The 24,788-nt window shown below is 43.5% G+C and overlaps 1 long non-coding RNA gene across 2 annotated transcripts; it reads left to right on the forward strand.

Moving 5' to 3' along the window:
• Window positions 1-5,723: 5,723 nt before the first annotated feature.
• Window positions 5,724-24,656, forward strand: LOC141052599 (uncharacterized). Of its 2 annotated transcripts, none has more exons than XR_012220857.1 (3): window positions 5,724-5,851; window positions 20,655-20,736; window positions 22,895-24,656. It is a non-coding gene; the product is annotated as an uncharacterized lncRNA (long non-coding RNA). The 2 variants fall into 2 exon arrangements; XR_012220856.1 differs by lacking the exon at window positions 22,895-24,656 and adding an exon at window positions 20,991-22,821.
• The last annotated feature ends 132 nt before the right edge of the window (window positions 24,657-24,788 follow it).

Here is a 24,788-nt window from a genome sequence, read left to right on the forward strand (position 1 = left end):
ATACGCTGTCACTAAACACGCTGAATCTTTGTCCAGTTACCGTGGGCGACCACACGCCGTACTGTTTATTAGTGTCCATAGAACATCACGGGCACCAAGTTATATCCCCATGTCCAGGGTTACCTCGCAGGAGCTCCAGATGCCGACTCTTTGGTAGTCCTCTCTCTCAGGGAAGCAGCCGAACTTGGATCACCATCCCGGACAACGCCTTGCTCACCAGCAGGTTCTCAGGATGCAGTGACGAGACACGAGACTGAGTGTGGTTTGGTTTGTAAACTTAACTTTTATAAATTGTAGCCACCGGGCTCTATTGAGCAAACAAAAGGGGTCAATAACAACCGGCCCACGCAGGGACCCAATAATATTAACAACACTTTCCTAATATAAATGCAACTAACCCAGTTTGTCCGGGTGCTATAGGCCACGTATGACCAAACTATGGGTCCTTATTTCCTATAGCAAACTTATCCTTCCAGGGGTCTTTCAGGTACACAAACGTGGCCGCGTAGAGGTCGCTGATGCGGCTGCCCTGGCGCCTAGATATCCAGGGATGAGTGGGCTCAACAGGCCCTGAAGGATTGTTGCCGTTGGGGCGCAACAGGCCCTGAAGAATCTGTGCTTTTGGGGCGCAACAGGCCCTGAAGAATCTGTGCTGTTGGGGCGCAGCAGGCCCTGAAGGAATCTGAGTCGGCTCTAGTCCCCAGTGCGCAGGAATGACGCAGTCACTCAGGTGACCGCTGACCAGCCTCTGCTCAGGGTCCCTTTGTGGACGGGGCGTGGGCCTCTGCTGTCACCGACGGATGGTGAGAAGGTGTCCACTGAGGCCAGTAATGGAAGGGCCGCAGCCGTGGGCAGAGACAGGGAGGTAATGTCCAGTCTGCGGAAGCCTGTCGGTGTACAATTACAGCAGCGGCTAGGGGTCGAGGACCAGCCGCGACGTGGCGAGCGATAGTGAGCCCGGCTGTTTCTGAATGTGAATGACGGGCGGCTCCCGATGGGGTTGGGCACACGTAACTTGACGGTTAGTCTGTCCCTTACCCTTCACAGACCCCTGCTGGCCTCTCAACACCACTACGCCCGTTACACTGTTTTTCTCTGTCAAGCACGGAGTCTTGTCCCTTGTCGGCCTCTCTGCCAACTGAGCGCGCCCCCTGCTCCTTTTATCCCTGCCCCGTCCCCCGGCAACCTTCAGTCGTCTCTCTCCCTTTCTTGCCCCACCGATGTCGTTTCTTCAGGAACCCTGATGGCGGTCCCCTTAGTTCCGGTCCAGTCACCCTATGGGAGTCCTCCTCCCCACAACCACACGCCGTACTGTTTATTAGTGTCCATAGAACATCACGGGCACCAACAGTTATATCCCCATGTCCAGGGTTACCTTGCAGGAGCTCCAGCTGCCGACTCTTTGGTAGTCCTCTCTCTCAGGGAAGCTGCCGAACTTGGATCACCATCCCGGACAACGCCTTGCTCACCAGGCCACCTGACAGTCCAGATCCACAGACGGACAGTATCTCCTCCAATGCAGTGTCATCACTGACTCTGCAAACACACGTGGCCTGTCTGTGTGCTATTCAGGACGTCTGTCCACACTTTGGAACTGTCAAACACACAGGCCTGACCGGGTGCTATTCAGAAATCCGACCCTACTCCCCAGGTCTCCCAACACACCGGCCACACCAGGTCCAGGGCCTCAGCGGGTGCTATTCAGGACGTCAGTCCCATCCTGAGACCGTCCAACACTCACGCCTCACTGGGTGCTATTCAGGAAGGCAGCACACACCTTCCAACACCTAGGCCTTCCAGGACCTTCCACACGAACCAATCAGGTCCATGCATTCTCTCCCATGTGACCAGACCTCAGGCACAATATATGATCCGTAGCCACACCAACAGGTGAGGTGTGGATCACATGGCTCATGACCTCATTGCAGGTCCTTTCAACACACCCAGCCATACACACACAGGCTTTACATTGGGCGTTCATACACATGCCCCTGGGTGGGTTTGTAGGTGACTGGTCTCACCCATCTCACCTGGAAGCTTCCCTGAAAAACAGCAACAAATCCTCAGCAGTATATCTCTGCTGATTAATACATATCCCAGCTTCCAGCACAGGGTACCCATCCCTGTGATACATATCGACCATTTATAATCCTGCCACTCACCATTTTCCCATCATAACAAAGGGAATGCCTGCATGCATGTCCCGGGCAGCCCATACACGCCCCCTAGCTGTCACAGGGGTCACTGCATCACCCCTGTTAGAGAGGGTTACGCAATGGGGGATCTCCCCTTTTGTTTCAATTAGTAATATATCCCTCCCAGGTAATTTGTACCCCATTCGTTTAGCCTACATCCACAGAAGATCTATGGTTCTCCAAGAGGTTTGGATCCTCATCTGCCTAAAATCTTTTTTTTATACATTACTGTACATTAAAAAAGCAAATCCAAAGAAAAGACAATGTAGGCATATACCCTAATGAAAATAACTAAAAAAGCAAATGCATTATATAATTAACATAGGGTACATAGTAAACACTGTACATTAGACTTGGGTCAGCTGAAGCCACATATTACGTCAGGAAGGAACAACAATCTAATATGCATTTTCGATTGGCCGGCATTTGCTTGGCAGATTTCAGGAAAAAAAGGATCAGGAGTGCTGAATTTTGACATACTAGATCCTTTAATTTAAATGGAGATAAGCCTTGTCATCAGTGTCTAGTCAAGCCTGATTCCCCTCTTAGGTTTTAGAACACATGCAAGTTTCATAAAGTATTTAGGCAATAAATGCTTTCCTTTGCAAAATGCTGTGATGACCGCTACGTCATCACAGGTCATTGTCGCAAGGCATCGCTGGGAACGGGACTTGTCGGGAGCGCTACATCATCTGGGGTCATTGTTGCAAGGCATCACTGGGAACGGGACTTACCGGGAGCATCGCTGAGGCCTGGGAACGCTGCGGGGGACGCCGGAAGGTGAGAATAACAGGATTTTTTTTAAATTCTTTTTTTTAACAGGGATATGGTCCCCAGGGCCAGGAGGAGAGTCTCCTCTCCTCCAGACCCTGGGTACCATCCGCACATTTTTGCGCTTATTTTGTGCATGGTGGGCATAGCCACATGTGGAAAGTAAGCGGAACAATGCATGCCTATGTGTGTGGAATACCCGCGATTCCGCAAAAAGAATGAGCATGCTGTGTATTTTTCCGCTGTGGAATCGCATCGCGACAGCATGTGCGGAATGCCATTGAATACAATGGGTTGCGTTGTGCACGCGTTTTTTTCGTGGCAAAAAAATGCTGCAAAAACGCTAAAAATCCACAACGTGTACACATAGCGTAAAATGGCACACAAATATAGATAGAATTATGTGGCATAAATTATAGTGAAGTAGTCATTTTGAAAACAGTGAAAAATTTTAGGTTATGTTCATACATTTTTTTTTTTGAACAGGCCAAAAACGTTTTTTTTTTTCAAGCGGAAGGCGCTTCAGTGATCGCTCCTTGTCTGTCATCTCTGTGCATTTTTTAACCCTGAAGTGTTTTTGTTAATGTATTTTAGCAGTGAATAAAACAAGTGAAACCGAATCCAGAATGATCAGAAAAAGACACTCCGACATCGCTTGGCTGTGTTTTTAAGCCTCCCCATTGACTTCTATTCTAAAGTATGGAATGTTTTCATAGCGGAAAAAACTTTTAAATTGGACATGTAACTTCTTTTAGACACTTGGCATTTTTGAAGTGATTAACCCCTTGCCTACACAGTCAATTTTTGTTTTTGCACTCTCATTCTTTCCTTCCCGTCTTCTAAGAGCCATACTTTATTTTCAGCTCATCATATCTGTATTTATTGCATTTTTTAGGGACTCAAAGTGATTAAAAAATTCAATATTGGCATTTTTTTTCCCTTTACTGACATCGGCTGTACTATTAGGGTATGTGCGCACGTTGTGGATTTGCCGCTGCAGATTTCCTAGTGATTTACAGTAGAATGTTAATCTATGAGAAATAAAAACCACTGTGCACATGCTGCGGAAAAATTCGAGCGGAAACGCAGTTTATTTTCCGCAGCATGTCAATTCTTTGTGTGGATTCCGCAATGTTTTTACACCCATTCTATTATAGGAATCCGCAGGTGTAAAAACGCATGCCAAATCTGCAATAAATCCGCAGAAAAAAACACGAGGATTTTGACCTGCGGATTCTGCCAAAACATGCAGAATCCGCACAGCAATCCGCAACGTGTGCACATACTCTTATGCCGACGTTAGTATGCCCCGCTTTGATGTGGGCTCCGGCGGTAAGCCCACCTCAAAGCCAGGACATTTAGGCCGTTTTCTGAACAGCTGACATGTGCCTGCAACAGCCGCGGGCGGAATCACGATCCGCCTGCAGCTATTAACTAGTTAAATGCCGCTGTCAAAGTGATAGCGTCATTTAACAAGCGCTTCCTGCCATCCAGCCGGAAATGCACACTCCTTGAGACCTCTATGGTTGTTTATGCCGGATTGCTGTGAGCGCCGCCCTGTAGTTGGCGCTCATGGCAAGTCTGTAATTCAGCTACATAGAGGTGATCTGAGCATCATCTCAATGTAGTAGAACCGATCAAGTTGTGGCAGCTTCTAGCCTCCCATGGAGATTATTGAAGCATGCCAAAAGTAAAAAAAAAAGGTTTTAAAAACATGAAAAAAAATAAGTTCAAATCACCCCCCTTTCGCCCCATTCAAAATGAAAAAACAAATATCAAACACACACATTTGGTATTGCCATGTTCAGAATCGCCCGATCAATAATAAAAAAAAAAAAAAGGATTAACCTAATCACTAAACGGCGTAGTAAGAAAAAAAAATCAAAACCCCAGAATTACGTTTTTTTGGTCGCCGCGACATTGCAATAAAATGCAATAACGGGCAAAAGATCATAGCTACACTAAAATGGTATCATTAAAAACGACACCTCAGCATGCAAAAAATAAGACCTCACCCAACCCGAGATCACGAAAAATGGAGACGCTACGGGTATCGGAAAACTGCACAATTTTTTTTTTTCTTTTACAAATCTTTGTCATTTTTTCTCACCACTTAGATAAAGAAGAACCCGGACACGTTTGGTGGCTATGAACTCGTAATGACCTGGAGAATCATAATCGCAGGTCAGGTTTAGCATTTAGTGAACCTAGCAAAAAAAACAAGCAAAAAACAAGTGTGGGATTGCACTTTTTTTTGCAATTTCACCGCACTTGGAATTTTTTTTCCTATTGTCTAGTACACTACATACTAAAACCAATGATGTCTTTCAAAAGTGCAACTCGTCCCACAAAAAATAAGCTCTCACATGGCCGTACTGACGGAAAAATAAAAGTTATGGATCTGGGAAGAAGGGGAGTGAAAAATGAAAAAAAAAAAGCTCCAGTAATTAAGGGGTTAACTTTTATTTTTTTTTATATATATATATATATATATATATAAAAAAAGATGACTGGTCTACTCAAAAAACGCCATAATAGTGTGAACATACTCTTAGCTGTTAAACAAAGTCACAAAAACTGAGTGAAGAACTGTGGTGTTAGGGAAGTGGCGCTGTACGAGGGGAACATGGGGTTAACCTGCGCGCTGTACACTTCCTGTGCGCTGCACAGTGCAGACATGTCGGTGGCTCCGCTCCACACTGCAGCGCAGACACAGCAGCCGGGAGGGAGGGAGGGACGGCCTTCACATTCCACCACCAGAGTTCAAACAAAGTGGTAGCCGCCAGGCAGAAACTCGGACTGGGGTGTGGCCGTCTGCACGCTGGACCGTGGAGAGCGCCGGCCAGGGCGTGGTCACATGACTCACCAGGCGCGCGTACGCTCAGGTTACTACTGCTGCTGGGGCTTCCAGGGCAGCCGTGTGTGACGTCACGGCTGAGCGGAGGGGGCGGGGCTACAGTTATGTGGTAACGGTAGTCTCTCACTCAACTCGAGTCCTGAATGCAATTAGTTAGAGCTCGGAGTAGTGCGCCATCTTGTCAGGACGTGCTGAGAACTGAGCGGAGTGGTGGGAGACAGTAGTGGTGGGGTCGCCATGCCTCACCTTATCTGTGCAGTCTCCTGTCACCACTGGAGTTTCACTCTTCACAACTTTCGTGGTTAATGCATTGGTGACCAGAGCCCGCAAACATGGCTGTCCTGTCTGGAGAATGGTGACTCACTGAACTTGGCGGTCTCCAGACAGCGAATGCCATGACTTGGCCCCAGTGGTCACACCGAGTCATGGCATTCTGAGCATTGGGACATAAGTATTTACATCCATTGCTAACCGAGTGTGTTCGGCATGCTCAAATAATATGTTTTAGTCCCCGCGGCTGTTAGACACCGGCAATACATGCAGGGATTACCTGTTAGTTAGGCAGTCCCCATGTGTTGCGGCTGTCGACCAGCCGCGAGACGTGCAGTCGTGGGGACTTGAACATATTTTTCGACCATGCCGAAGTCACTCGCTTAGCGCCCAAGCATGCTCAGATAATGCCTTATCCGAGGACGTTCGCTCATTACTAATTAAGAGACATGCTTCTCAATGAATTTGTTTCCAAGTCTGGAGTACATTTTGGCGTAACTCCACTTTTGTGGCGTAAATTGTGATGCTCTTGGCCATGCCCCGTCCTGTAAATCTCTTTTCAAACCGTTGTCAGAGCTGGCGTGAAAACTTTCATGAATGCATGCCAGAAATCTGATGTAAAACGTTTTGAAATTATACAAAATGTTTGCGCAACAAAAGTGGTGTAAATTTTGTTGCTGGCGCATGGCAGCTGGAGCATGGCCCTAATTAATTTAGAGACACGGGCTTCCTAATGAATTTGGTGCATCTTACTCCAATAGACTCTTCATCAAAACTTGTGCACAAAATACCAGCCTTGATAAATTGAACTCCAAAAGTTTTTACAACTACGAGTTGCGCAAAAAATGTTGCAACATTTCAGAACAGATTTCTGGCACAGACGATTTGATAACTCAGTCTCTAACTTTTCATATATTTTGGATGCAGGCTTTTTTGTGTAGGTGGAAGATCCTGATCACACTAGTGTCATAGGTTTTCCTTTTGTAATCTGTCCTATCGACTTTTTAGACTATGTGCACACGCTGCGGATTCACCTGCGGGTCTTTCAGTGCGGATCCGCAGGTAAAGTGACCTGCGGTTTTCCTCTGCGGTTTGACACCTGGACAATGGAACAGGTGCCAAACTGCTGAGGAATCCGCAGAAAGAATTGACATGCTGCGGTTTGTAAACCGCAGCAAAACCGCAGCGTGAGCACAGCGGTTTTGAAAACCCATAGGATAACATGGTACTGAACCATGTCTGCAGAACTCCTGCGGATCCGCAAGGCCAAAAACGCTGCGGAGCCGCAGCATGTGCACATACCCTCAGGGTATGTTCACAAATTTTTTTCAGGTGGCCAAAAATGTCCTTTTTTTTGTGGAAGATGCTTTAGGAAACAATCCTTTTCATGATGTTTTTTTTTATCATATTCTAGTCATTTCCTGAGCACCTTTTTCAATGTTTTCCAACCCTACCATTTTTTTAATCATTTTTCCAGAGTTATTGAGGTATTTCTTTTGGGCCTTCCCAGTGACTTAATTTGTAAAGCATAAAGCGTGTCAGAGTGAAGACACCTGAAGAATGGCGAAGTGACTTTTAACTCCTTCACCCCTGGGTTATTTTCGGGGGGGGGGAGGAATTTTTTTTCCCTCCCCTTCTTCCAAGAGCCACAACTTTAGTTTTTTGTCAATATAGCCATGTGAGGGCTTGTTTTTTTGTGGGCCAAGTTGTACTTTTGAATGACCCCATTCATTTTATCAGGTGATGAAAGGTCAGTACAATTACGCAAATGATAAACATGCGTAATTCTTTTTTATTGAAGTGAGGAAAAAAAAATTCTCGCCACCCGAGACCCGTAACGCTTTCATTTTTTGTGATATGGGGCTGTGTGAGGGTTTATATTTTGCACTCGGAGCTGACATTTTTATTGATAACATTTTGGGGTAGATGTGATGTTTTGATCACCATTTATTGCAATGTTGCAGTGGCCAAAACAACATATTTTTGACTTTTCTTTTTCGCTACACCATTTAGTGATCGGATTAATTTATATTTGGATAGATTGGCCTTTTACTAAGGGCGCTTTCTCTAGTCACCTTCCACGACAGCCATATCGGAGGATGTCTCCCCGCCCTAATGGGGGACAGGAAATGCACAAGAGGTAAAATAACCCTCCCCTTCCTTCTACCTGCAGTGTTTTTCCTGTCCCCTATGGGGCATGAAGAGGTTCGATAGTGCTGCCGTGGCCGGCGACCGGAGGCACTATGTTGGTTACCTGAAGCCGGGCGGCCAATGGTCGGGGGCTCCGCTCTCCTCCGTGTGATGGCTGCTCCCGTTTCCGCTTCGGTGAGACACGGGACCCCTGTCCACCTCTCCTGCACCCCTTTCGGGGTAAAGCGAGGCAGTGATGTGCGGCCAGGGTCCTCTGTGAGCTCCCCGGCATCCTCCTCCCCTTGCGGCAGGCTCACGCGCATCGGAAGTGCCCGTCGCCGAACTTCCGGTTTGGCCTCCCTGCGTTCCCGGATGGAACGCTTATGCGGCCAGTATTACCGGACCGCCGTTAGCGTCTTGGGCCCCCGTCAGTGGCTCTACTGACCCCCAGCATCACACCGACCGGCCGCTAAAGCAAGAGGCTGGACCGGGTCAAGGGGGCGGAGCCAGCCACCCCAGAAGGGGTGGGGGAATGGGACAGCCGCTGCAGCTGCAGAATCAGCTATGAGGAGGGGTGATTACAATGACCCCCACCTATGGACCAGGGGAGGAGGAGCATGGACACGCTGGTAGACCTTGGCTATTAAAACCCTGGTCTGGGTGCGTCAAGGTAAGGCCATTTCTGTACTGGTGACTGTGACAGACTGACCATGGACGACGATAAGCCCTCACGATCTGCTTCTGCGGAGCCCAGCGTTCACCCTCCTACTGTAAGTAGCGGGGTAGGTCCCCCTTTATTCTGTCCAAGTGGTTTCTGAGGTGACTTAGTATGCCTTCTCTCTCTTTTAGGGAGACAAGGCCCCTGACCCTATAAAGAAACAGAGCCGCAAGTGTGTGTGGCAAACTTCCCTCGGCATATAGGAAGAAGCTATGTCAGCCCTGCACGGATGATGTAATATGTGCAGAGCAGCCCTCCCTACTGCACAGTATAAAAACCCTCATCAAACAAGAAGTCCAAACGTCTATGATGACTGTTGCCCAGACCCCGAAGCCACAGCCCCCTCCTGCTAGGAAAAGGAAAGCGGCCCCTGTGGAATCGGACTCGGGCGAAATTGATACCTCTAACTCAGAGGATGCGTGGGAAAATGAGAGTTCCACTTCCGCCCCCAAACCCGATAACAAAAAATACTACTCGTCTGAGGACATGGGGGATTTAGTTAGTATGGTAAGGGGCACTATGGGATTGGAGGAGGCGGAAGTGGAATGCTCTATCCAGGATGAGATGTTGGGGGACTGAAGCCCAAAGACCAAAAGGGGTTTCCCATTCACGAAAACATCCGAAACCTGGTTATGCAGGAATGGGCCCTCCCCGAGAAAGGGCTTAGTGTCCCCTCAGATCTGAGGAATCGGTTTCCCTTAGAGGGAGATTGCTCCCTATGGGAGGTCCCTAATGTGGACGTGCAGGTGTCCAGGGTGAATAAGAGAATGGCTCTTCCATTCGAATATTCATCTCAGCTCAAGGATCCCATGGATCGGAAAACGGAGAGCCTGCTCAGGAAATCCTGGGACGCCTTCACAACCCTGCTTAAGGCCAATATAGCCTCTACGTGTGTCGCCAGGTCCCTATTTCGCTGGCTGCGTACGCTGGAAGACCACCTCACTCAAGGGACCTCCAGGGAAGAAATACTTGACTCTCTTCCCCTATTACAAAAAGCAACAGGGTTCCTAGCTGATGCTTCTGCGGAATCCATACGAGTAGCAGCAAAGTCTGCGGTCCTCTCCAACTCAGCCAGAAGAACACTGTGGCTGAAATCTTGGGGAGGAGACTTTACGTCTGTGTGATTCCCTTCCAGGGGAATTATGTGTTTGGCCCAGCTCTGGATGACATCCTGGAGAAAGCCACGGATAAGAAGAAGTCGCTTCCAAAACAAAAGAAACCTAGGAAACGATTTTTTCGTCCCCCTGTGACCATGACCAGCGCTCCCAGAGAGATTTCAAAGGGATGGGCAAAACGGGCCGGTGGAGTTATCCGAAAGGAGTTTAGGGCAGAAATATTCTGGCCCCCCAACAACAACAAAACCCTACTGACAAACAATGACAGTATTCCGGTCGGGGGCAGACTTTCGAATTTCATAGATCAATGGCAGTCCATAACTCGTCACAGAACGTTCCCCCTCCTATGTCTTTGAAAGCCCACTCTACTCGTTCAGTATCAACATCGTGGGCAGAAAGAGAGAACGCATCTTCTGAGCAGATATGCAGAGCCGCCACCTGGTCGTCTGTCCATACATTCACCAGACATTATATAGTAAATTTCAACAGGGATTTAACGTTTGGCAGACATGTTCTGCAGGCTGTTGATCCTCCCTAAGAAATTAGTTGTTGGTATTACTTCGATATGGCTGTCGTGGAAGGTGACTAGAGAAAATAGAATTAGTCTTACCGGTAATTCGGTTTCTAGGAACCTTCCACGACAGCATTAATTTCCCTCCCTATCTGATGCTTTCTGGATGATTCCTGCTCTTTGGTGGTAACTATACATGCTAGTGTGTACAGAAAAAATACTGGAGGTAGCAGGAAGAGGAGGGTTATTTAACCTCTTGTGTATTTCCTGTCCCCCATTAGGGCGGGGAGATATCCTCCGATATGGCTGTCGTGGAAGGTTCCTAGAAACCGAATTACCTGTAAGGCTGGAGTCACACACAACCATTAAAAAATCGGTCCCATTTTAACGGTACGAAATCGCACAAAGAATTCTTGGCCAGATATCCGTCTGTCATCCCATTTTCCAGCAAGGAACCAATTTTAATCGCATCTAAGCATCAAATTGACATCCAATGCCAATGCCTGATGCCCTATCCTGTAGACCTGGAGAAGTTGTGCGATTTAATCGCAAGTCACACGTTTGGTGCGTTTTCCATGCGTTTTTTTATCGCATCCATAGACTTGCATTGGGGAATCCGATCCGAAAATCGGTGACAATCGCATCATGCTGCGATTGTCTCGGTCCGAGGATCGGATGCGATAAAAAATCGCATGATGTGAGCTGCCCCATAGAATAACATGGGTTCGAATGCAATGCGATTTTTTTATCGCATTGCATTCGACCGTTTTAATCGCTAGTGTGACCCCGGCCTAAGACTAATTCTATTTTCAGACGTCTGTGTGTCTGGCACGTGTGGTGACATATAACAGAGTCTGACGACCACACATGGTTAAATAACCATGTATATGGCTGGATTAGTATAGCCTATCATCAATAACCACATAGAATCATAGAAAAACGATGATTAGAAGGCAATAGTCCCATAAAAAAAATATTTTTTATTAGAACATTATTAAAATTCACATTGTCAAATATCAAACAAGGTGGGATTTGTACAAAACACTTGTCACTCAATACTCATAAGATGCACACAAGCCAGGAGAGACAGCTGTATGCAGGATAATAAATCAATAGGGTGCCAACAGAGATGTTCATACAAACAATAACAAGCTTATAAAGTGGGTAGTACTACACAAAATCATTACCTATAATGTTAAAGATACCACACCACATGTGTGGTCTAATATATAATCAGTTTATTGTATACACGATCCTATTGCACATCTCCCAATATTATAACCGCAAACAACCCTGCATAAATTACTGACACTTTACAAGGCAGTCAAAAAATATCATATGGACCAAAAATCTGTCCATTAATACAACTATGTCAACAGCTCAGTGGCTGCCCCACTTGATATATACGGGGAATAAAATTACCCAGACTGAACAGCCCAATTTAACCCTCTATTCCCTTACTCCCCATTTTAATCAATATAGCGGTAAAATTACCTTCAGGGTATACGGGTGCAGAGTGCTGGCTCCCCCAAGACCTGCGCGTCCGCCCCGTCACGTGTGGTGACAGTTTCATTCTTACCGGAGACTCTTACACACACCCATTCAAGTGAATGGGTCTGTACAGATATCGGTGTGTTTCCATGGACAGTGTGTCCGTGCGCAAAATACGCTGACATCCATTTCTTAACAGCAGCATGGGCCCCAAGATGTCCCACACTGATGACATCAATGTGTCACGTGTACCGGCACCTGGGAAGCAGCAGTACTGTTAGCCCTGTTTCCTGGTGCCGTCTGCTGAAGACCTCTCTCACCTTTCTACCCTGCTCTGCCTGTGATCAGCCTGAGCAGGGGAGAATGTTGTTATATTCTACTGATAAGAGTGAAAGCAGCCAGCGGTTGGTAGGACTACAACTCCCTTCAGCCTACACCTATTGCCATTAACAATAGTAAGAGCAAGTGCTGGCTGCAACCCTCAGCTGTCAGCTTTACCAAGGCTAGTTTTCAAAAAATACAGGGGTCCCCACTCTGTTTTTTTTTTAACCCCTTTCTGCCATCTGACATACTATACCGTCCACGGTACCCGGGCCCGTATGACCGGGGATGGGATAGTATGTCATAGCGATTAGCGGCGTTCCCGGGGGTGGGCGCCGCTGATCGCGGCAGGGTGTCCGCTGATTATCACAGCTGACACCCCGCAACTATGTGTCAGGGGCGGTCACGGACCACCCCCGGCACATTACCCCCTGGCACACGGCGATCAAACATGATCGCAGTGTACTGGGAGATTAGGGATGAATCGCGCAGGGATGGGGCTCCCTGCGTGCTTCCCTGAGACCCTCGGAGCAGCTCGAAGTGCCGCGCTGCTCCGAGGGTCTCCCTGCAGGCCATCGGATCGAATATGGCCATGGGGGCCTGCAGGGAGGCGGCTTCCTCAGTGCCTGCTCTCAGCAGGCACTGAGGAAGCCTGTGCAGCGCCTGTCAGATCGCTGATCTGACAGAGTGCTGTGCAAACTAGCGATGACACTTTATTGTAATGTCCCACATTGGGACAATATAATAAAGTGAAAAAAAAGTGTAAAAATAATTTATAAAAAAATCCTAAATAAATAATAAAAAAATCCCTAATAAATTATTTTTTCTTTGTAAATAAAAAAAACCAAAAACAGTAAAAATACACATATTTAGTATCGCTGCGTCCGAAACGACCTGCCCTATAAAACTGTCCCACTAGTTAACTCCTTTAGTGAACCCCTTAAAAAAAAAAAAACTAGGCGGCAAAAAACAATGCTTTATCATCATACCGCCGAACAAAAAGTGCAATAACACGCGATCAAAAAGACGCATATAAATTAACTTGGTACCGCTGAAAACATCATCTTGTCCCGCAAAAAATGAGCCGCCATACAGCAAAAAAATAAGTTATGGCTTCCAGAATAAAGCGATGCAAAAATAACTATTTTTTATATAAAATTGTTTTTATTGCATAAAAGCGCTAAAACATAAAAAAAAGACATAAATGAGGTATCGCTGTAATCGTACTGACCCGGAGAATAAAACCACTTTATCAATTTTACCACACACGGAACAGTGTAAACGCACCCCCCAAAAGAAATTCATGAAATGCTGGTTTTTATTCATTCTGCCTCCCAAAAATCTAAATAAAAAGCGACTAAAAAGTGTCACGTGTCCGAAAATGGTACCAATAAAAACGTCAACTCATCCCGCAAAAAATAAGACCTCACATGACTCTGTGGGTCAAAATATGGAAAAATTATAGCTCTCAAAATGTGGTGATGCAAAAACTATTTTTACAATAAAAAGCGTCTTTTAGCATATGACAGCTGCCAAACATAAAAACAAGCTAAAAATAGTAAATCAAACCCACTTTATCACCCCTTAGCTAGGGAAAAATAATAAAATTAAAAAAAAATGTATTTCCATTTTCCGGTTAGGGCTGAGATTAGGGTTAGGGGTGTGTTGGGGTTAGGGTTGGAGGTAGAATTGGGGGGTTTCCACTGCTGGGCACATCAGGGGCTCTCCAAACACAACATCGCGTCTGATCTCAATTCCAGCCAATTCTGCGTTGAAAAAGTTAAACGGTGCTCCTTCCCTTCCAAGCTCTGCCATGCGCCCAAACAGTGGTTTACCCCCACATATGGGGTATCCGCCTACTCAGGACAAATTGCACAACAACTTTTGGGGTCCAATTTCTCCTGTTACCCTTGGGGGCAAAAATTTCATTTTTGTGGAAAAAGTTTTTTTTTATTTTTATGGCTCTATGTTATAAACTTCTGTGAAGTACTTGAGGGTTCAAAGTGCTCCCCACACATCTAGATAAGTTCCCTGGTGGGTCTAGTTTCCAAAATGCGGTCACTTGTGGGGGGTTTCCACAGTTTAGGCACATCAGGGGCTCTCCAAAGGCAGCATGACACCTGCAGACCATTCCATCAAAGTCTGCATTCCAAAACATCACTACTTCCTTATCGAGCCCTGATGTGTGCCCATACAGTAGTTTTCTCCCACATATGGGATATCAGCATACTCAGGACAAATTGGACAACAAATTTCTGGGTCTAATTTCTTCTGTTACCCTTGGGAAAATAAAAAAATTGGGGACTAAAAAATGTGGACTGTCTGAGGAAAAAATGATTTTTTTATTTTCACTCCCGGGTATTATAAACTTCTGTGAAGCCCTTGGGGGTTTAATGTGCTCACCACACATCTAGATAAGTTCCTTAGGGGGGTCTAGTTTCCAAAATGGGGCCAATTGTGGGGGGTTTCCACTGTTTAGGCACATCAGGGGCTCTCCAAACGTGACATGACATCCGATCTGAATTCCAGCCAATTTTGCGTTGAAAAAGTCAAATGGCGCTCCTTCCCTTCTGAGCTCACATATCAGGTATCAGCGTATTCAGGACAAATTGCACAATAACTTTTGCAGTCCAATTTCTCCTGTTACCCTTAGTAAAATAAAAAAAATGGACCTGAAGTAATTTTTTTTGTGAAAAAAAAGTTAAATGTTTATTTTTTTAAATATTCAAAAAATTCCTGTCAAGCACCTGAAGGGTTAATAAACTTCTTGAATGTGGTTTGAGCCCCTTAAGGGGTGCAGTTTTTAGAATGGTGTCTCTTTTGGGTATTTTTTATCATATAGACCCCTCAAAGTGACTTCAAATGTGATGCGGTACCTAAAAAAAAATGATGTTGTAAAAATGAGAAATCGTTGGTCAATTCAATTTTTAACCCTTATAACTTCTTAAAAAAAAAAAAAAAAATTGGTTCTAAAATTGTGTTGATGTAAAGCAAGCATGTGGGAAATGTTACTTATTAAGTTGTTTGTGTGCCTTATCTATGTGATTTAAGGGCATAAAAATTCAAAGTTGAAAGACACGCCACATGTCCATCTCCGCAGTTAAGCCGCGGGTATCGGTGCATGCACAGTGGACATGGGATTTCTTGAAATTCCATTCACTATGCTGTAATACCTGGATTCTACGGATGTACGCAGTATCCAACCAGCAGCATTTACTGACCTTGGGAACATACCCTAAGACACCTATCCATTGCTAATCCTATAGTTGTATGGTAAATAAACACAGCAAGTATAAAGTCTTTTATTTGAAATAAAAACAAAACACAGTTTTGCATTTTTATTTAAAAATAACAAACACAGTTATACTCACCTAACACTCATTCCATTGAAGCCCTCGTCTCTTGAAACAAAATAAAAATAAAAAAAACAACCATATCCCATGCCGTAATCTATGTCTGGTAGATAAATAGTTTGCAACCTGGATGGTGCCATATATGACTGTCCAGACTGAGAACCGATGGTGAATGAGCTGCTCTCAACATCAGTGAGCAGTGGTGACATCATTGAGGTTAGCATGGGTCACTGAGGCTGTGTTCCTAACTGGGCTGAACTGTGGTGATCTCAGCACTGTGAGAAAAATTTACTGCAAAGCTTTGATCTTTCACTCAACTCGGGGCTGTTAAAGGCACATATTTGTCAGGAAAAATGCTGATAAGGGGTTAACTGATTGGCGTTTTGAAAACCTAAAGCAGTTAAAAGACTCTCAAGTGACTTAAAATATGAACAGCAACTTGTTTTTTACATAGAAATAAAGATGTTCTTTTGATCATGTTTTGCTAAAATATTGCAAAATTTGTGCAAGGGGAAAAATGTGTGTAAAAAAAATTCCAGGAGAGACTAGTATCTTTGCATAAAAATATTGCATATTTCTAAAAAGTTGCAATTGATGTATCTGCTAAATTATTTGGAAACCCCAAACCTCACCTAAAAAAAATAACAGGCAAACACATATAAAATAAACTTACAAACAGTGCAAATGAAAATTGGGAGAAAAAAAACACCAAAAACTAGAGAAAATAAGGTTCAAATGTGATAATGAATAGGCTCATTGTATTCTGTATATTTTGACAAATAATATGGCAAATATATATGTTTATAAAATGTGTTTAGAGCTCTTGGCAGGGGTGAGAGGGCTTAATACTTTTTTTTTACACAAAATATCACCCAGAAAAGACGTGTGTGTAACATCTGCATTGCGCTGCAATATAGATTTTCCCTGTAAATATTCAAAGGAGGAAGCTGCCCTGACCTTGTGACAAAGTAGTGCAGGATCTTATTAGACCCAGCTGCTGTAACAAGGGGCAAGTATTGCAGCAATCACATGATCTTTTGCCTGAATAATGGGTCCAATAAAGGAAGCAAAATTGCCATTTCTTCTATTGCATGCACAGTACTTGTTGAGCCTTTGTGTAAAATAGGACAGAAAAAGAAGAAACAGCTAAAAACATTTCTGCCTCTTTTGCCTGAACTATATGGACATCTATTTGAACTCCATAGATTTGTATTGCTATTATGCAGAGTCACATTAATGCTTACTGGTGATTGTGGTGTTCAGAGCATTTTGTATTTTGTATTAGCTTGTATATTTTTCCTGTGTCCATTTTAGTTTACATGATTCACTGATAAAAGGGTCAGCATTATTTAATTAGTCTGTACCCACTGAGCAGTATATGGAGTAATTTTTTAGCATTGTTTATATACATGATTTTCTCGTAGTTTTCAGATACCTTTACTATTGGTATCCTTTTCCGCTTGGTGTCCCTTGGACAGTATTCTGCTTTTTTATCATTTTTAATAATTATTTTAATTTTTTCTATTAATAAAGTATATTAATTTTATTACATTTTGGGATCTCTTCTTATTTCCCTATAGTACTTTATTATATGGAATTGTTGTGTCACTCTTTTGGAGGGAGGGAGCCTAGCTGCCTCCGACCTGTGTCATTTATATGAGTACAGTCACAATTCTGCAGCAACATCGGCTGATAGTAAATCCTTGGACACTATAATATGACAATTCACCTTCATGGCATTGAAAAAACACCTGCACCAAACCTATAAGTCAGAAAAGTATTGAAATAGCAATTTCTACATGTGTCAAGAGAGAGCTGTTTGCATAATGCTAATTCAAATGACAGCTCCCTTGTATGTCTTGCTGGCTTCATGTTTTCCTGAAGTGGCTTGCAATGGTATCACATGGGTGTGGGCTGTTAGTCACAATAGTTAGGAGACATTAATGACTGTCTAAGAACATAATAATGTCAACTAATGTGAACCTTGAGTCTCATTCACACCACTATATGTCATAATCGCATTAGTTAAGGCTAAGTTCACATTAGCATTCGGGGGCTTTGCAGACGGCTGCGTACTTCCTCCCTGAAGCTCTGCCCACTTCCGCACTTCTTCCGTTTAGGTCTGCCTACTTCTGCATGCGTCCTGCGTACCTATCTTTAACATTAGGTACACAGGACATGCGGATGCATCGTTTTGAAGCGCCCGCTGACCACACGGGATGGGAATGCAACAAGTAGCCGGACCTAAACGGAAGTGGGGACGTGGGCGGAACTTCAGGGAGGAAGTACGCAGCCGTCCGCAGAGCCCCAGTATGCAAATGTGAACCCAGCTTTAGACTGTATTCACATATGCAATGCAGTTTTTTAACCCCTTAATGACCGCCAATACGTCTTTTTACTGACCTGAGATATGAGAGACTAGCAGGTGACAATCCAGCAGCTGTCGGCTGTACAGTATAGCTGACAACTTGCTGCATCAGCCGCGATCAGTGTACACCCAATGAACAAGCGTTTTCCTCGTTCATCTGTTGATTGGCAGCCTGTTTAAACTGCAAGATTATCGTTAAAAATAATTTGACAAAAAACATAAATTTATTAGGGGATTTTTAAAATAATGGGAACTAGTTGAAAATTAATAACCATGGAGTAAACTGGAACAGGGGAGGGGAGTAAATTAGGAAGGGATAAGGAATGGTTTGGGAAATAGGAGGGATGGGAAGTAAATAAAGAATTAAAAGGTTACTAAGCTGTAACACACATTATAAATAAGCTGTATTAACATAGATGTAGTATACATTTATTACAAGATAATGTTAAGGTACTGTCACACTTAGTGATGCACCAGCGGTCCCGACCAGCGATATGACGCGGTCAGGATCGCTGGTACATCGCTAAGTGGTCGCTAGTGAGTTGCCACACAGGCAGATCTCACCAGCGACATCGCAGCGGTCGGGGGTCGCTACTTACCTGTCAGACAAGGCGATCCTGACGTCCTCCCGCCCACGTGTCGCTCGTCTCCACAGCAGGAAGCCCCAGCAGGAAGCTGACGGCGAGAAACGGCCCAGGATGTTCTCACGCGATCAGCGATAACCAGCGAGGGAGCCGGTCGGAGATAAGTATCACATGTAGCGATATCGCTAGCAATATCGCTATAACGTCACAAAAACCTGTGATGTTATAGCGATATTGCTAGCGATATCGCTTAGTGTGACGCTCTGGACCTTCATTCAACATATTTTGTGTAGTTAACAATAGCTGACATGTCGGAAGCACATAAAAAATTATTGTCCCTGAGCCAAAGCCCTACCAGGCAAAGAGCAACTCCAAGAGAATATTATGATCCTATAGACATAGGAGCAGAAAAGCCCTCAAAAAATTCAGAATGCAAATAAAGTGGAATAAGACAATGTAAGTAATAAAATGCAAAAGGCTTTATTAATCCGCTCATTTGCATAAATGACAGTCATATAGCCCTAATAATAACAAATAAAAAGTCTTTAGGCCATTTCACATGTACTGTATTTTTTGCTAGTTTTTCAGTGCAGATTCCACATCAGACATCCGTAGGACTCTACACACCCAAAGAAACATAAGTGTGAAACCAAAATATAATTAAAATGAAATGTTTATTAAATGCAAAAAATAAAAAGGATAAAATATCAATTGCATAAAGGGACTGAAACTGAACAGAATGAGCTCCAAGAGGTCTACATGAGAAAAATATGAAATCACATATAATTAGGTAATATAGGGCAAAATAGCCACATTATATAGGGCTGGAAGAAGCGACAAGCGAAACGCGCGTCGGGGCCCTCTCCTTGCTTAGTCTACACGGTAATTATGCCTCTCAATGACGGTCAGCTTTGATGGATGCTTTAATTTATGGTTTTATAGTTAGTTGATAGCACATTGGGCACTTGCACTATTATTTGCATCACAAAGCCTATACTTCCAATCCATCTTTGTATGCTTACACCTTATAATCCGCTGATTGTCATTGTAATTAACCCTTGCACTATTGCACTTTATATTCTGTTTATTGCCATGAATGTATGACGTTGCTGCTAATTTTACAGCCATTTGGCAGTTATCTTACATTTTTATATGACCCACTAGGTCCTATTTATTTCATTTTTGGCACTTTATCTTCTTCTGAAATCCCTATGTAATATGGCTATTTTGCCCTATATTTATTACCTAATTATATGTGATTTCATATTTTTCTCATGTAGACCGCTTGGAGCTCATTCTGTTCAGTTTCAGTCCCTTTATGCAATTATTTTATCCTTTTTTATTTTTTGTATTTAATAAACATTTCATTTTAATTATATTTTGGTTTCACACTTCCGTTTCTTTGGGTATGTATTATAGCTTGAGGTGTGTCCTTTATAATTTTGGTCTAATTTTGGGATTTTATCCGTAGGACTCTAGCAGAGATCCGTGAAACTCAGTCTATGCATTGCAGACTGTGCTCGGACTATCTGCGAGTCTCGCAGCCTGACTTTGACAATCTCATAGGCATATATGAAGTTATCAAGTTTGGGTTGAGAGACCCACACACAGTCCATGATCTGTGCTCAAACTGAGTGTCACGGACTTCTGCATGAGCCCTTACTGTACAATTAATATGAATAGGGTTTTTAAAACATCATTTGCATGCTGTGGAAAAAATCTGTGCAAATCTGAGTGTTTTCCAATCTGAAGCATGCCCAATTGTAGCACAGATTATTATGGATGTTCCCAAACTTTCACCTAGTCTATAACAATGCATGTGGATTAACTACAGATGTATGGAGGGTTCCATTGTGGACTTTCTCTATAGCATATGAACCAAGCCTTGAAAAGAGATTACTAAGACAAGTTTCTTTAAAGGAGGGCATGTGTTTGTATACTAAAGCATTGCTTACTTTTGTCTTTTTCAGCCCAGCCAAAGAGTGATTAACTGCAGAGGTTTATGTTGGGAGGCAAAAAATGTTGAATTGGAAGTAATGGGGAATGGATAAGGTGGGTATGACGCTCTTTTGTTTTTGTTTTGTTTTTTAATACATTATTAATTTAAAAAAAACAAACAAACATTTTTTTGGGCTAGACAACCCCTTTTAATGTTATTTTTCCAGCTGAGAAATGCCATAAGAGTCAGTTACAATCACTTGCTCCTCTACAGAGAGACTGTGGCAAGACCTCTGTTGTAGAGCAACAAATTTCAAAATATGTGAGCTACCGTATATTGACTGGTGTGTATCTTTCATCTATTTCAGCGGCAATGACCAGCTCTCTCAGGGGTCTCAAAGATATATGGTAGTCATCTATGAGGAGCACTGAATCTGAAATGCAAAGCAGGGAATATGAGATTTACTGTTCATGTGGTTTGGCAGACAATTCCCAGAAAGCTGCCATTAGTAAATTTGAACCAATCTATTATATTCTCCGGAGATAAGTACACCAGACACATATAGCAGATGCTCATCCCAGCTCCATTGAGGCAACAGACTTTTTCAGATACAGGGAGAATGGATATTTCTTTGGAGACACCAAGACTTTAAGGACCTCCATACACATAGGATAGCTGTTGGATGAAAGAGCTTTTTGTTTCCCCATAAACAGGACTGCTCTGTGGAGCATTGCTGACCTCTCTATTGGAGAGCTTCTGCTAAACTCCTGTGGTAGCAGCTTATTTCGCCATCAAACACAAGAATCAGCTGTTGAATTTCCAATGGACAGATCTTTCTCTCCATGACATCATCTGTTGGGGGGAAGATTCTGGAGGCCCCTACACATTATACAGCCAACCAATCCAGCCAAAATTGGTGGGCTCAGATGATTCTTATTTATTATGTATGGGGGCTTTTAGGCCAGCTTCATGCTTCTGATATTCATGGGCCAAGTAAGGATCGTGGTTCACTGGCAAGCTAGAGATCTCCTCACCCACACTCAACAGCATATGAGGCTGTTGAATTTGGGTCATAAGAGTCCAGTTCTTACATTGCGGTCCGTTTTGGATGGTGGATGCCAGAAGTCTAAAGCCGGCCTTAGTTGTCGGCTGATTATTCTACTGTTTAATGTGTTTGTACCTGCTGCCTGAAGTATACATAAATGTTTTGTAAAATATACTTTATATTTAGTTTTTTCTCCCAGATCTAAGTTAAAGTGCTCCAGAAGTATTATTTTCATGGAGAATACAATAATTTCCAAAAACAGACAGGTCAAGAAATCTGTCCTTCTACATAAGATGTGCTCTCTCCCCATACCGCCCCATAAATGGTCAGTTGTAAGACTCTTCTCATTCAGGTGGATTCACACATGCTTGATGCAGAGTGTCTATAGTAATATCCACACTGAAATTTCACATCAAAATACAGTAAAATGGAGGAACAAATGATTGCCATGTTGACTTTAAATGAAGGATCCTTTTTTTGATTAATGTGATTTGAACAAATAAGAGGCATGCTATGGATTGATCTGGAAATGCTCCAGATTTTCACTGTAGACTTCATTCAGGGCAGTATGTGAAATCCGTGGCTAAATTCTGCATCAGTCAACAGTGAAATCTGCATAAAACACATGCGGATTACGTTTGAATTTAGGTACAGAATTTTAGGCTGGTCCCAAACTAATGTTTCTGCTATGTGTGAGTCTAGGCTACATGTTAAATTGTCAGCAGATCCCATTGATTTCATTGAATCCAATAGCAATAAATGGGTTGTCCGCTATTGGGGAAAGTACTATATTTGCACATAGGCTGCATAAAGGGCGTGACCTGTAATCCCAGACACAGAGTATATCACACAGTGCTGTGACCTTGCAATATTTTTTAAATGTTAAAACTTGAATTGGATCAAACATGTAACACAATGTAATGCTTTCCTTTTTAATTCCTTTATGGATAAACTGTTTTGTCCAAAAGAAACATTCAAAAACTGAGCTGTCATCATTGCAATCATTATCAGGGAAGCCGTTTTTAGAAAGGAGATGCCTTTGTTATCGTCCTGTCTTCCTAATACATCTTTGTAGCAGTGAGAGGATCGCTAACCCTCCCCATGTCAGGCTCAGTGGTAGTACATTTGCTGTAGTCGGTATACTAGTAGACATCTAGACACCTATATTACCTTGTTACATTAAATGTATACTCTCTGCTCATACAGTTGTGTTTCTGTTTCAGCAGCTCCCATCAATGCACACAATTACAGTCTCTACATGTCTGAATACGCACTGAAAGATGTGAGTGTTGCTTTAATCCTGGAATCAGCTACTGTAGAGAGAAAGAAGTTGGCCGTTCTGGCAAGGATCACTGCCGTGTTCCATTAATATGTGGAACAGAGAGCGAAATGAGTCTCTTCTTCTTCCTGTGTACAATAATATAGCAGGAAGTCGCTGCAGCCAGATGTCCTCAGTGACACACTGCTGGCATACAAGAAGACAGAGATTTCTGGCATGTTGAGAACATATGTAGGAGCACCACTGTGTCCTCAAAATTCATTTCTGTCCTTTTATAAAACTCAGAATGGCTCTTACATACCATCCTTTTACTACTAATTGAGATGTAAAAACCAATGAGAAAAACTATAGCAAACAAACATTTAGCCAGTAGCTTTCTAATATCACTACAGACCCTCCCTAGCATACATCATCCCAAAACATGAATGACCCTTGTAAAATTTAGAAATGTTTCCTGGGAAAAAATATTTTCAGTGTATTGTCACATGTGAAGGATCTGTTCATTATTCATGGATTTCTGCAAGCCCCATTTAGAAATTTCAAAAACAAATTTGTTGTGTTTCATTACAAACTTAAAGGAATGTTCTACCACTCTGATATTGATGACCAATCCTTAAGCCACCCACACACATTAAATGGCTGTCTGCCGAGCAATACTTTGGACCATCGTTCAGCTGACAACAATCTCAGCCCACTCTCCCATTCACAGGAGCACTCAGCTGAACACGCCTTTGTTCTCTATGAGAAAGCCGGCGACTTATCTCCAGATCAGAGAAGCAGTATGAAACCGGACATACTTATCAACACCTCCAACCACAATCAGTTGGCCTTCGCCCCCATACACATTAGCAGGTCAGCCAAACCCATCAATATTGGTGGGTACAGCCTAAATTAGTCTAATGTGTATGGAAGGATTTTAGGGCACGCCATCAATGTCTGATGAGTGGAGGTGGGACAACAGCCACTGATCAGCTGCCACAATGTAATGGCCACTAATGGGTACTACAAATAAGAAGAGCTGATCTGCAGATCTGTGTTACACCACTTCATACACTGCCTTCTGCTGACGCTGTAAACAGATCAGCTGGGGTGCTGGTTGTCAGACCCCCCACTGATTTCATATTGTTGAACTATCTATCAATATCAAGGTGGTGGAAAATTCCTTAAAGTACCCATAGAAATTAGAGAAACACATTGTCCAAATTCATCAATATCGGCAGGGCTAATGACTGTTATTTGTGGGGGGGGCTTCCTGAATGTCCCCCAACAGATAGTGTTGAGGGAATGAAGGAAAGGACACCAAGTTGATTTGAATGGCAAACCTCCTTTTGTTTGTTCCCCAGAGGTGTCTGGTGGCCTAGTCCCATCTTGTCATAGAATACACATGCTGAGCATGCATATGTAAGGGTTGGGAGAAATAGTTGTTCAGCTGACAGCTGTTGAAGGTGTATGGATATCTTTATTGTATTCACCTCACATCAAGCTTGTGCACCCATCGTACCAGGCATTTACAGTATACTGAGCAGCCCCCTATTACATTTATGAAGATCAAAACAAGTATGTGTTACTTAACTGCACTATTGGGGTCGACTCAAAAGTCTACATGCAAGTTATAGATCTAAATGCAATACTGTGCCAACAAAGTTGTATAATTATACTTTTTTTTCTATTCCTTTGCATTTTTAAGATCTCTATTTACTGTAAATGTATGGATGCTTTCTTATCCACATCTATAATCATGTCTTAAGGTAGTGTCACACTTAGCGATGCACCAGCGATCCCGACCAGCGATATGACGCGGTCAGGATCGCTGGTGCATCGCTAAGTGGTCGCTAGTGAGC

This window comes from Dendrobates tinctorius, unplaced genomic scaffold (genome assembly GCF_039654945.1).
Source record: "Dendrobates tinctorius isolate UK_male_01 unplaced genomic scaffold, ASM3965494v1 ptg000162l, whole genome shotgun sequence".
Taxonomy (NCBI): Eukaryota; Metazoa; Chordata; class Amphibia; order Anura; family Dendrobatidae; genus Dendrobates; species Dendrobates tinctorius.